The following is a 13,826-nucleotide window of genomic DNA, read 5'->3' on the forward strand; positions in this document are numbered from 1 at the left end:
CAGGTACTTCACTTCGTCTTCTGCCTTTATGTTAATACCATCCACAGCATAAACATGGTTAAGTATAGTTGGACATCATCATCATTATAATATCCTCGATATTTCCATTATAATAATGGCCGAAGGTAATTTGGAGAGACCGCATCACCAAGGAGTGGGTCGAGGGTTTTTTCGTATGTTTGGTCGTAACCTCCGAGATGTAATCACAGACCGGAACACTGCATCATTTGACTCACCCACTCCCATTTAGACGGCCTAAGCGAAGTGCCTTATTTTATGTGACAATTCAAATTCCTTATATATATTTATGCACAAGGGAAAGTATTAGTACTCTTTAAGGCGGAATTTAAGCTATTATTACCAGAAAACTACTAATGGTTACTTTGCTTCCATCAGTCTTCTTGTAGCACAGTTCGAGAAACATAAAATATCGAATACACTTTTGCACGGCTCATTTCATGGATCATTTTTCTTTCATTTAAAACATAAAAGGAGTTATTCTGGTTGACGGAGTCACTATTTAAATTTAAAGTTAGAGACCTATGTGCTTTTACAAGGGGTTAAAATGGCATGTATGTTAATTTTTTAGAGTAATGAAATAATAAATCAACATTAAAAAAAAGTATATTTACGTGTTCTATATTTTTCAAGCAAAAAATGGAGGTGGTACTAAGCGACAGATTTTTTCTCACAGCAGGAACGTTGAGTTGATGAAAATTCTATTCTGATAGAAAAATAATGAGTGGATGAAGAGTATCACAAGGCGACAGCTGCGAAAGCCTAAAGCTTAACTGAGGACGCCTCTAGTTGCATGCTTGCCAAGACGTGATATAGAATTACTCAGGGGAGTCCAAGAGAAATGTGCTACGGCGGCGAAAGTTAATATTTAATGTTCTCTTTTTCACAGTCTTTCCGGAGACAGCAAAAACAAAGGAGACGGAGCTGAGGAATATCTGAAATCGCAAACTGAAAAACTTGAATAAGAATTAAAGTGCGATGCAGTCCCTCATTAGCGAAGTGACACGAGAAAGGCCTTCCTCCATAATCGAACACGATTTTAATGATTTTGTCCGACGTACTCGAAGCGAATTTGAATGGATGTTTTATTTCTTTTTTCACCGACGTCCAATTTGAAATAAAGTTTGCGAGGATATCATAAGTTGTGCAATGTCTCAGTGTGAGTAATAGAGAATGAGGGGAAATAGTTCAGAGGGAAATTTATTATCTTGTTATCTGACGGATAAACAACTGCTAATTACAGAAAATGAGGTCATCGTAAGAAATGAATCGACAAGAAATAGTGTGAACACGCTGGTGATAAATTTTTTCTACATAGAAAAAAGTTAAACGCAAGATAAAATTAAATCCATCAACAGAGTACATATTAAGGACACCAAGCCGTTTCACTTCCTCGACTTTTTATTTTTTCCCCTGGGTTATGAAGCTGTATTTGACAGCATAATTGAGAGCACAATAATGGCAAAAAAGGATCGTTTCAGGGAAAATATTGACACATTTCCATGCAATAGTGTACAAACATTGTGCATAAAAATTGGGAGAAAATTAGCAAGTTACTGATTCGATATATTAAAAATATTCGTTTTGAACTCATCATAGAGATGAAAGTTAGTTGAAGAAGCAATTATTAGGAATAATTCTATAGGTACTCCACAATGGTAAAAAAATAGCTAAAATTCATTTCTATCCCTGGGTTATGACGCTGTATTGCACAGCATAATTGAAAATTCAATAATAAACACTAAAAAACGGATCGTTTTTGGAGAAAATACCAACAATTTCCTTTCAATAGTGTACAAACATGTTGATGAGGGATTTTTTGATGGAGGAACTAAAAGTAATTTCTCTATGATACTAGAAAAATGAGTCCTTGGCAAGTTACCCATAGTGACCATAGCAACAAAAGTATATATTTCATGCGGGTGAAAACACTAGAGAATTAACTTCTGTCCAGTTAAACCTGTCTACAGCGGTCATCCAGCGGATCATAACAGCAGAAAGATGTGACCTCTTAATAGAAAGGTATAAGTTATTCAGATATTAATTTAATATCATCATCGACAACAGTAATCAATCCCAAGATTGATTTGACACAGTTATCCACTAAGTTCTCCTGTCGGCCATTTTCTTAACACATGCGAAATTTATCTGCTTGTCATTACGAATTATTTACCGTGAGGCGGTCCAACACACAATTTCAGATAGTAATTTATCAAATTTCTCGGGTAAATATGGCTTTTCAAGAAGAACAGACATTAAGGATTTGGAAGTGAAAGTAAATTTTGATAGGGGTTGTCAACATTATTTGATTTATCTCATCCGGTTAGGGTTTTTCCAGCACAGACCAAGTGAACTCAAGCGTCTCATTCGAGGCATATTTTCATCTTTAACTAATAAAATGATCGGGTTGTTGTGGTGGCTACAATGTTGCCTTTCCAACCAGCGGTCTTGGGTTCAAATTCCGGCAGTGGCAGAGAATTTTCAGAGACTGCCCGATCCCTGCTTAAATGTAGTAAGACGGACACTTCAAGTATACCTTTCCATCCGTCGGATGGGACGTTAAGCCGTGGTTCCCTTGGCGCCTTTCGTTAGGAATATACTAATACTAACACCGAGTTTCTCTCCACCCTGCCTTCCATACCCTTCTCTTGTTTAGAATACGCTGCCAGTGTTTGGGGCCCTCATGAAAAAGGCTTAGAAACGTAGTTAGAACGCGTGCAAAGAAGAGCTGCCAAGTACGTGAAAAGTCGTTACGATAGTCTTGTTAGTATAACTGACCTCTTAGATAAACTCGGATGGGAATCTCTGTCAGACCGTAGATTGAAAAATAGACTAAACCTTTTAGATAAATTCAAGAACAGTTTCTTTTATAATGAAGTTAGCCATATCTTACGGACGTCAACGTACTACGAAAGATCAGATCACATAAATAAAATAAGAGAGATAGACTATAGAACAGACAGATTCAGAATGCCTTGTTTCCAAGATCAATAAGAGATTATAACGGCAGCGCTAGAACTCACGAATAGATTAGATGACTTGTAGTCTTTCCTGCAAACTTACGTAAAACGTAATGCATGTTTCTGAATTTTATCATTAGTTCTAACAGCATAGTATAATTTGTTAGTATGCTTAATGTTTTTAGACCGTGTGGTGTGCATGTGGAAGTCCAATTGCATGCTGGTGATTGATCACCCCCTGCCAAACACCCTAGAGGTGGCTCGCAGGCTATTATGTAGATGTAGATGGCGCTAATGACCTCGGCTGTCGATCGCCTCCTCCAAATACCATGCCATACAATGCTCTTTAGCCAAGAGAACCATTCATATTAATTTATTTTGTCCTAATTTTCATCCACGTGATAATGCGTATAGATTGTCTTTTTGAAGATCCCTTCCGTGCCACCCATTTATCTTAGCACTCCATCCTCATCAATGGCCTCCATTACCCCCCCGATTATACGTCCGTCTCACTTCTTATCTTCCAAACAGTTTTCCTTTCTACCTTTGAATCCGGTTCCTGCTTCTTAACCCTGAATCACTAAACCTTCGTAATGTTTACGACGCGCCAAATTAAAATTCCAAAGTTTTTGAAAAGGCATTTTGCAATAAAAAATTACTTATTTTATGGCATTTTAAATATTTTTCCCCAGCACCTTGCATCAAAAATTTGTTATAAATCATAGTAACAAGAATTATCAAAAAATATTTTCAACGAAAGACATATGACTTAAAATTTACAAAATACGTAAACAATAATAAAACTTTAAGTAAATTGGTTTAAAGTGAATAAATAACCTCATTGTAAGGTAAAAATAGAGCGTCGTCAAAATGACCAAGGTTTACTGACCACGTGACTCTGACTCAGGCGATTAAAAAATCGAATTTCTAAACCCTACTGGGAAAAAAGGCCTTTATCTGCCCTAAGAAAAACAACTGCAGATTATTATAAAAAGACCTTTCGCGGAAGAAAAAGCGAAATAAGTTTTCAAGGAGGGAATAATTGAAGAAGGATACGATGGATAAGAATTTTTTCAGAAAATATCCAAATACATATACTCCCCATTTCCATCAAAAGTTTAAAAGTTGCTCCTCAAAATATACTTCATCGCATTTAGGGACAATAAAATTGGTTTTCCATGCTTTCTTTTCTGAAAAATTTCATTTGATATTTTGCATTTGACTTCTGGTCTTATGGTGATACCTGCCTATGATGATGGTTGATTATTATATTCAAGCAATACCAACAAGAACATGCAAGAATATACATGGTTTACTCATGAATCTGATATTATTTACGTCATACCATAGCAACCATGATAAAAATAAAGTTATTCTCGTGAGAGGACAACTGGTAAAGCAACAAGCAAATGGATGCTGTAATTGAACGTAATAAGATATCAACGGCTGCAGTAATTTTCTTTGCTATTTTATTTCGCCAGGCAGCACTTGATAATGTCGTGTAAACGTTGAAACCAGTGGATTGAATAAAATAGTGTAGTGAATTACTCCCGTCTGCACCAGTTGAGTAAACTATACCACCTGAGAATTTCAAAAACCAAAACAAATACTATGGCATTTTTAGGAAGCAACCCGATACGAACAAAAATTGTTATCGAGGAACAAGTCCTGGAGCTAGTGTCGCATATCCAATTATTAGGATGCGATATAACATGTGACGAGGACAAAGATATTAAAAATAAAGTTAATACTTTCCAGGGAATATTTGGCACAGTTAGAAGGACTCTGAAAAATAAAACGAGAAAAGAAACACAAATAAAATTTTATAAAGTGATGGCTGTCCATACTGTACTCTACGAATCAGAATGTTGGGTACCAAAAATGAATGAATTACGGAAGAAAGAATCGTCAGAAATGAAATTTTTAAGATCAGTGAAAGGCTGCACAAGATTGGATAAATTAAGAAATGCTCAAATGAGAGATAAAATGAGTGTCCAGGGAGATACCTACTGATAAATTACAAGAATACAAACACACATGGATGGAACATATACTTAGAATGCCAAATGAAAGAATTCCAAAACAAGTAATGGAATATCAATCATTTGGCAAGAGAAGTATTGGAAGACAAAGAAAAAGATGGTAATGTTGAGCCGGAACAGGCTTAGTAGCCTAATCCTAAAAGGAAGAAGTAGAAGAAAAGAATTACTGCAGCTACCTTAAATTACGCACAATGAATTTCTACACAGTGAACTCATCAACAATCGATCTGAACTGTATTTGAAATGAAATAACTTTCGTTGCGTCATTTGCGTAATGCGCTTTAGCCGGGCTGAAACGCTAGAAGAAAAGTTTTACTTTGACAATATGCGATTAGAATCATCCATATTGTGCACCCCAATTCTTTATTACATGAACTCTATGGATGTCGTCTGCGACGAAAAAACCTTAAAACAAAGACTACGGCAAGATTATAGCGAAAAGTATTTGTTTTGAATGTCGAAGACACTTCCCTCCCTTCTTAATCAATTATTCCGAGGAAACTGGAGCATACGATGAAGGGCTGAATGAGCATGGATAATGAAGATGGGACGGATCGAACGGAACTCACGATCGCGCTTGATTGAAGAATAACACGAAAGGCATCCGACCGATCACAAGAGCTGGAAAAGGTGATGGTGGCACAAATTGATAACTCTTAGTCTATTTATTCACATGACGAAACACTTCATTGCTTCTCAGTGAGTCAGAGAGAATCGAATTGAGAAAAATGCAGAATTTTACGCTTTTTTATAAGAGATAAGGGTTTCTAACATAAGCGTTAAAATTATAAACAAAGATTAAAATTCGGTGTAAAGATAGGTGATGATCCTTTATTTGCATCGAGCACTGTGCGAGAAATAACTTTGAAAAAAGAAGAAACACTCAGACATCTTACTCTTTTAGTACCAATATGGTAGTTTCCTTCATCAAAGAAAACGAAAGGCATTGATTGCGATTCATTACCCACCATTAGTGTATTCATAATATACAAATTATTTGGTTTTAGAAATCCCAGTTTAGACAAGTGGCAACGGTCAATTTTAACCCCATTTGAAAAAGGCCAGATTGGCGCCCATGCGATTCCACTCCACGTGACGTCACAGGGACCTAGTTTCTATACGAGTAGATAGGAGTTTTACATGGTCTGAGATTACCAATGCATGCATGAGGCACAGAGCTCAGGGAAATATGTCTTAATAACCACCTATTAAAATTGCCTAAAGTCTTGCCTTAAGCCTAGAGCCAGTGTGTGCTGTACACGAACTGGCTCAGACATTATTGACACTCGGCGAGTCAAAAAAATTAGATTTAGCTAAGTAGTACTCGCTTATATCGCAGCAATTCTCTAATTCCAGTGATTGACCCACCATTCGCAACCCAGTGGACGTACTCGGTGGCTTTACAATCTGCAGCTAATGTCGCCGAGATTTGAATGTTGGATGTTAAATTAGGAACTTGCGGATGGAAAACAGGATCGTAAAAAATGACGTTCGATTACATGAATTCGCCATTCATTTACGTCAAAAATCCTAAACACATTGTTGAATAATTATTGCGCATTTAACACCGTTCAATTCAAAATTTTCCTCAATAGTATTTTCCTGAAAATTTTAATCTTGGCAATAAGCTTTTTTCTCAATCATCAAACGTAACATTTTACCATTTCTCATCAATAATAGGTATATAGGTAAATATGCTTCTCGTTTACAAAAATTGAGTATAATTCGTGAAATTTTTCAACCAAGCGCTCCCAAGTAAACAGGGGAATATTTTCGAGTTTTACCAAAACCTCAGAAATAAAATTGCAAATTTTAAATGCCTAATGGACTCCTCAGCTTTGATATACCTTTAATGTACTCCGAAACTGTGATAGCAGTAATACAACCGTTAAAGTAAATGCTACCACGCCTACAGTAAAATGAGTGTCGCTGTACTGACCACTGTGGTCTCCACCTTCACTCATATAAAGAAGATCTGCTGTCCTCTCCCCGGGTGATGTAAGGCATAATGGGGTAGTTTCCTTCATCAAAGAAAACGAAAGGCATTGATTGCGATTCGTTACCCACCATTAGTGTATTCATAAAATACAAATTATTTGATTTTAGAAATACCCGCGGTTTAGAGGAATGGCAATGGCAGATTTTATCCTCATTTGAAAAAGGCCGGATTGGCGCCCTTGCGATGCCACTCCACGTGACGTCACAGGGACCTAGTTTCTACACAAGAGGATAGGAGTTTTACATCGTCTGAGGTTACCAATGTATGCATGAGGCACAGAGCTCAGGGAAACATGTCTTAATAATCACCTATTAAAACTGCCTAAGGTCGGAAAGTTTTCTTCGTTTGATAAGGTATTAGTAATCCTTATTTAAGCCAAGCGCCACCAGCTAGCATGGTACTTTGCTCCCTGCTAGCATCTTGCGTCTTATCAGCGCTCAAAGCCTCGCCCCAAGGTCACCTCACTTGCGGCAGCGGGAACCAGAACGACGTCACACGGAGTTTTCTCGGCATTCATACTTACCCGTCGCGTTTTGGCGCGCTTGAAAATTTTCACTTTTCATTAAATCGCGAAAAATAGATATCATCGTTTAAAAATCTAAAAGCGTGAAATGCGGACTCCAGGAGTAATAATCTTTCGATTTAGGCAATAAAAAAATAATAGGAAACCACCCTATTGTTGACGGCCTCCCGTCGCCAAGTCACGGCTTCTTTACGGGCTTAGTGAATATTTTAGATGGCCTATATTACCCAGGGATAGACCCAAACCACCTCGGAATATAGTCGCTTTTTGTCCACGACTGCTTATTCGACAAGTAAACTCGCTTATATCGCAGCAAATCTCTAATTCTAGTGATTGACCCACTATTCGCAACCCAGTGGACGTACTCGGTGGCTTTAAGCTCGGACGCGAGATGACGATTTCACTCTTCATCAGTGGCGTAACTATGGAGGGGATGAGGGGATAGATCCCCCCCCTAAATCCTTAGGGAAATAAAAAATATTTAAAACTATTGCCTAGTTTTGACACATAATAACTACATCTACTTAAAGCTAGTTTTAAGTGATAAAATGATTCAAAATGTATTTCTAGGCATGTCATTTTCCAAAAATTTTCCCGGAGGGGGTGAGGGAGGGAGTCGCCTGGATGAGAGGGTCGCCTGGAGGAGGGGGTCGCCACCCCAGGCGATACCATCCCCCCAAAGCGTATTCCTAATTACGCCTCTGCTCTTCATAATAAATATTTTTCACCGATAACGGGCAGCGGAAAAAAAAATTTCCACTCCCGATTTTGACACTTATAAAGCTTGTTTGAGATGAATTATAATAGCCAGCTAGCTAATGAGAGTAATAGGATGAGCAGCGCGAAAGATTTGTACGGCACCCGAAATAGCCACTGACTGACTGCCACCAGCACTGCCCATGCTCATGCGAGGCCCTATACACTTCGAAGGAGAACACATCCATTTCAATGGCGTCATCAGATCATGGGGCAATAGGATTGGCTGGGGAATCAACCCGGTATCGTTATACTGTCTCGGTATGCAGCACGTCTTCCTCGTCCTTTTTTCACCACGGCTATTCTCGGTCTCACGAAAAAAGGGTAAAAAAATGCAAGCGCCGTTCGAATTGCTAAAATCCTCAATCCACGATAGTAACATGTTTTTTTAATTTTAAACAAAATTGCACACATACAGCAAGAATTCCTATTTAAATAGCACATGTAGCAATGAAAATAAAATGAAAGAAGCTAATAAAATAACAATTCAAAGAATATCAATGAAAACAACTAACCTTTGCGGTGGCCACATCCTTATCATTAGCAAGTTATTTGATTATTTTGCATCAAGTAAGATGTTGCCAAGTCTGTCAAAACTTTAAAAAGGAGAGATGTGGAAGTGATAGAAGTGATAACATTGTATTTGTATGTGCCTCGCAGAGATTTTGGTCTCTATATTTTACGATTACTCAAATAAAATCGCGACTTTCGATTGGAAATTTCTCACCGGAGGTAAAGACATACTATAAAGGCCTGGTTACACGGCACATTAACACGTACGAGTTAATGTCTGTTTGCGTGAATGATTTTTGTGGACCGGAACGGAACATGTACGAATGCTTCAACCAAATATTAGAACAGGTTCTATTTTCCGTTCATGCATTCGCATAAGTTGGGTGGTTACACGGTGCATTTTCGTGTTCGTTTTCGCGTTCATACATTTAGACATTAACCCGTACGTGTTAATTTATCGTGTAGCCAGGTCTTGACACTCACATTATAACATAAGAAAAAGTTTTAGTTTTTGAGATATTAGAGCAGTGCACTTCGCAAGCTGGTTGATTATGTGCACCATTCACTCAAGTGACTTGTGGGTAGTAAACCACCCAGGCTGAAATTTATGCAAGCGTGCCACGCACGACCACCAGCCGAAGTGATCTACCGTTTATATAGGTAAACACCTAGGAGACACAAAGATGTAGTGTCGTCGTTGAATCTCCGCAAGGTACAAAATTGTTTCCATGGTCAACTGGAAAATAATGCAATTTTTTTCAAATGAAGACTTTATCGTAGCATGCAAAGAACTTACTAAAAATTAAACCAACTAGCGAATGAAATGGGAGTATGCATTGCGGAATTATGTTATCGAACCGCAGAGGTGTCGTAACATGCGTCTAACCGGAAAACAATTACATTGGGTAAAATTTGTCTAAAAATTAAAGAAAGCGATTTCTCACAAGGTTTTAAAGGATGCACAAAGAAAAATTAATATTCTAGGCAAAAAAATTCAATTGAATATAATTAACCACACGATCAGTAACAGAGGAAAATCAAATATCGATGGCTAAGTTCTAACAACACATATCTCAAAAATAGCAACTTTTCAGGAGAATAACGATTGATTTCTTTTATTTGCACACTGAAATGAAAAACCAAAAGTTCATAAAATTGAAATTTGCAAACATTTGTAAATAAGGAGTGGTTCTTTGCTTGTATTTTATTTTTTAATGTTATTTCACTTTGTTTAAGATGCCTGTCTCAAACCGGACGAATTTTAGATACGTGTTGTTAGAACTTAGCCATCGATATGCGAAAATGAAACAATCGTTTGAATCAATATCTTTCGTAAACACTCAAGAAATAAGTATTAGGCGAATATTCCTTAAATACCGACGTCAAATGAATATATTTTAGAAATTAAATCCAATTTATTTTAGTTTTTGTGTTTTCGAAAAATAATATAATAATATATAATAATAAAATATCACTATTTACCACTGCAAGCTTTAGAGATGTGGATTCGGAGGACGGTGGAGAAGGTGAAGTGGACGGGGAGGAAGAGAAACGATGAAGTGCTGGACATGGTGGGCTAGGAGAGGAAACTTTTAAAATGATTTAAGGTGGAAACAGAGGGGTGAGTACTGACAAGAGGTGATGGAGGCCCGGAACTTGGGAGGGGGGGGGGGGAGAGGGGGCTCGTATCCCGGGCGGCACATTTCAGGGGACGGCAAAATTTGAAAATTTTATTGATAAACGACATTTAATTATTCTAATTACATTATTTAGCAATAATAATTGATTTATAAATTATTAAACTATGATATCAATTAAACTTCTTAATGGCAAACAAAATTTTTGCTACCGCACCTCACAAAAACAGCTTACTGAGGTATTATATTTTGGTGGTGGCGAGGAGGTGGAAGAGAGGGGGGGATAGATAGGGGGGTTTCTGAGATGGGGGGGCAAACTGATCTTTTCCCCCCCTCCCCCCGAAAAAATTCCTAGTTCCAGCCCTGTGGAGATGTATTTTAAAAGCCTCGTTAGATCTAAGAATGCTTGGTGATGTAAGGTTTGAGAGTTGAAGTGAAAATAATACATAGCTGGAATGAGAGGGAATAGGCCTCATTGTGAATTGAAGAGAGAAGATGGAAGAAAGGACTGATCGGTGTTAAGCGACAAATGTTGTGTGTCAACCTTGAAACGTGGGCATAGGCCCAGGGAGCGCAGTGCCACTTAAAAAGGTAGAGAGAAAAACCGATTTAAAAAAATATAATTTATCAATAAAAAAGAACGGTCGTTAACGAATCTCCCCGACTGTGATCAGCTGCAGGAAAGCAACCAGACCTGAGGTATAAGGGAAGACAAACAGTGTCAACCTGCCTGTTCCACATACAGGTTGATTCTGCCGCGCTACCGTAGTGGTTGCCTTGTCGCCTATTGTTGTGGCGCTGTTGCCTGTTATGGTGTTGCACCTGTTGCTGGTTGCTATAGTTTTGCAGAGGAGAACCACTGCAGTGGGGAGACGGGAATTAATTGTGGATTGCTGTTCTTTGCCTCCCGTTTTGTGGTCAGGCTGTTTTAGGTCCGTTTTTGCGCGTTTTTCGCCCGCACCTTTAATCAAGCTACATCGCAGGGACCAAGTCTAAAATGTGCGTCCAAAGATTCTTCGTCAAACGTAAACCAAGTGATGTATGTTCGAAAGCATGCATCACATCATGCGAGCACAAATTCACTCGTCTCACGATGTGCACGCACGGGCGAGAATTTTCAGTTTGCACTCAATGCCACCGGACCACTTCGACTCCGGCCACGGATTGCCTTCCTGCCGCTGTGATGCGATGAACGTCCGTCGCCCAAACGTCGCTCTTTCTTCCGTCGGCGGACTTTATTTTATTTTCGCATCCAATGCGAGTTGATCACTTAGACTCCAATCCAAGATTTCACTTCCTGCCGTTCTCGACACTCAGGGGCCGATCCAGGATTTTTTCTGGGGGGACGCAAGGGTCTGATAGGTATTCTCATATATGAGATTATGAACAAAATAGAACTATTATTGTATAAAATATTCTCTTTATCTTTTTATGAAAGTTATTAATATTACATTGAATGATTGAGGCTCCGTAATATACAAAATAAAACGAACGTAATGATACCCGTATTTAAAAAATCTCGTCTATTTCATAAGCATCTGGGGGTAGTTCATGCCCCCGTGTAAATCCACCTATGTCGACACTCGCCATTGTGGGAGCGAGGCAGAAGTACACGATGTTTGCCTTCAAAGCAGGCAGACTGACGCGCTACAAACTATATAAATATACACGAGGGACATTTTTTTTCAACCTCCGATGGGTCGTGAACATCAGACGAAATGATTGATTAAAAATAATTTCAATGCTAATTTTGATCACACTTACGGTGTCCTATCGAAATAATCGCCCAGGAGATCGAGGAATTGGTCGTGCCTGTGGACCAGCTTAACTATACCCTCTTCGGAAGATGTCGCCGCCAATGACTTCCAATGAATTTTGCCTTACTTCTGAAGCTCCAAACCCGTGTGAAAACCCTTCCCTTCCAGCCACTTCTTCATCTCAGTGTAAAGATGGAAGTCACACGGCACTATGCCGGCATTGCCCGGCGGGTAATCGAAAATGCTCCATTGAAATTGGTCAAGGAGCAGTTGGTCTGCATCAGCGCTGAGATGACGGGCGTTGTCATGGATCAGAACACTTCCAGAAGTCAGCACGTCTCCTCTTTTGTTTTGCATGGGAATGGACGTAATGCTTCACACACTACCCACATTGCAGTAAAGAAATTCTCTTATATCGGTATACAGGTGAAGACATGTCAATTCTGAAGCCATACTGCGAGTTTTCTGGCTGTCTCTATGCAGTGCACACTTGGCGGGAGAATCAGTTGAAGCAGTGCATTTAATGAGATTGCTACTAACCCTAAACTAACAACTTACGGTCAGAGATGACTTGAGCGTGAGGTGCGGAGGCCGCGCAATTGCCCTACCTGCGCAGTACCCGCCTGTCGCTTGTATGGTGTTCTTTTCTGAGCGATCGGAGGTTGAAAAATAAACGGCCCTCGTACATTGGGGGGGGGGGATTGGGTTCGTTATTACCTTGGCTGCGGTGGTCTTCAAGAAGGCGCCGTGGGTCCGTCTCTCGGGAGCAGCTCATACCGCGAAAACTCGACGACAGCCTCACCAAAACAAAAATGCGAAATGCTCGCGGGACAAAGCTGCTTTTTATACCTTGGGCGTATTCGTCCACAGTGCCTATCATAGGCCCCATTTGACCGGTTTCTTGCGCGGTACTGTGGCGGAGGATTACACCACCCGCAAAGCTGCTCTACCGATACCCTTTGAGTGAGGGAAGACTCAACCTACCTTAACCAGTAGAGTGCTTTTTATTAAATTTATTAAACATTTTGACAATTATTCTATAATTCTTTAGGTAATACATTTTCATTTGAGGGGGTGAAAATCCAAGGGGTAAAAGTGATTTTTTCCAACCAGAGTAGAGTACCGATATTGACAAAAGAGATTTACAAAAACTTGGTGGCCAAGGATACGAGTGAGTCTCTGTTCTGCGCTGACATCGAGTGGAAAATCAAATGCACTAAATATCTAAATATCAACAAATCCTAAATATCTTGTTGATCTCGTTTGTTTTCTTTACCTAATTTCTATAACTAACTCTATTTGTAAAACAAAATAAGGTGTACCCCAAGGCTTCTAACACCCCCATATAAATTTAAATAAGCAAATAAGTAGTACAAATAAGTAATAAGTAGTATTCATTCACACGACGCCTTAAAACCTGGGCAAAATTAAGTGTGACGGTTCTATTTGGTTTACTGGAAGAGGAAAAGGGCGACTCATTTTCTTTTCCTGGACGAGTAAGAGGGTTGCCATGGAAATGTGTCACGGGCGCCTTTCATTTTTGCGAAGGGAATCTCCCAAGGGGAGAGAGAATTAAGGAGGAAAGGTCCGAAAGAGAGGGCGGGAAAAAGACACATGGGTG

General features: G+C 39.1%; 1 protein-coding gene across 1 annotated transcript in view; it reads right to left on the reverse strand.

Annotated features, from left to right (window-relative positions):
• The window catches only part of LOC124163225, a 794,093-nt gene that overhangs the window by 747,443 nt on the left and 32,824 nt on the right, over positions 1-13,826 (reverse strand). The window lies entirely within an intron of this gene.

Source organism: Ischnura elegans, chromosome 8 (genome assembly GCF_921293095.1).
Source record: "Ischnura elegans chromosome 8, ioIscEleg1.1, whole genome shotgun sequence".
Taxonomy (NCBI): Eukaryota; Metazoa; Arthropoda; class Insecta; order Odonata; family Coenagrionidae; genus Ischnura; species Ischnura elegans.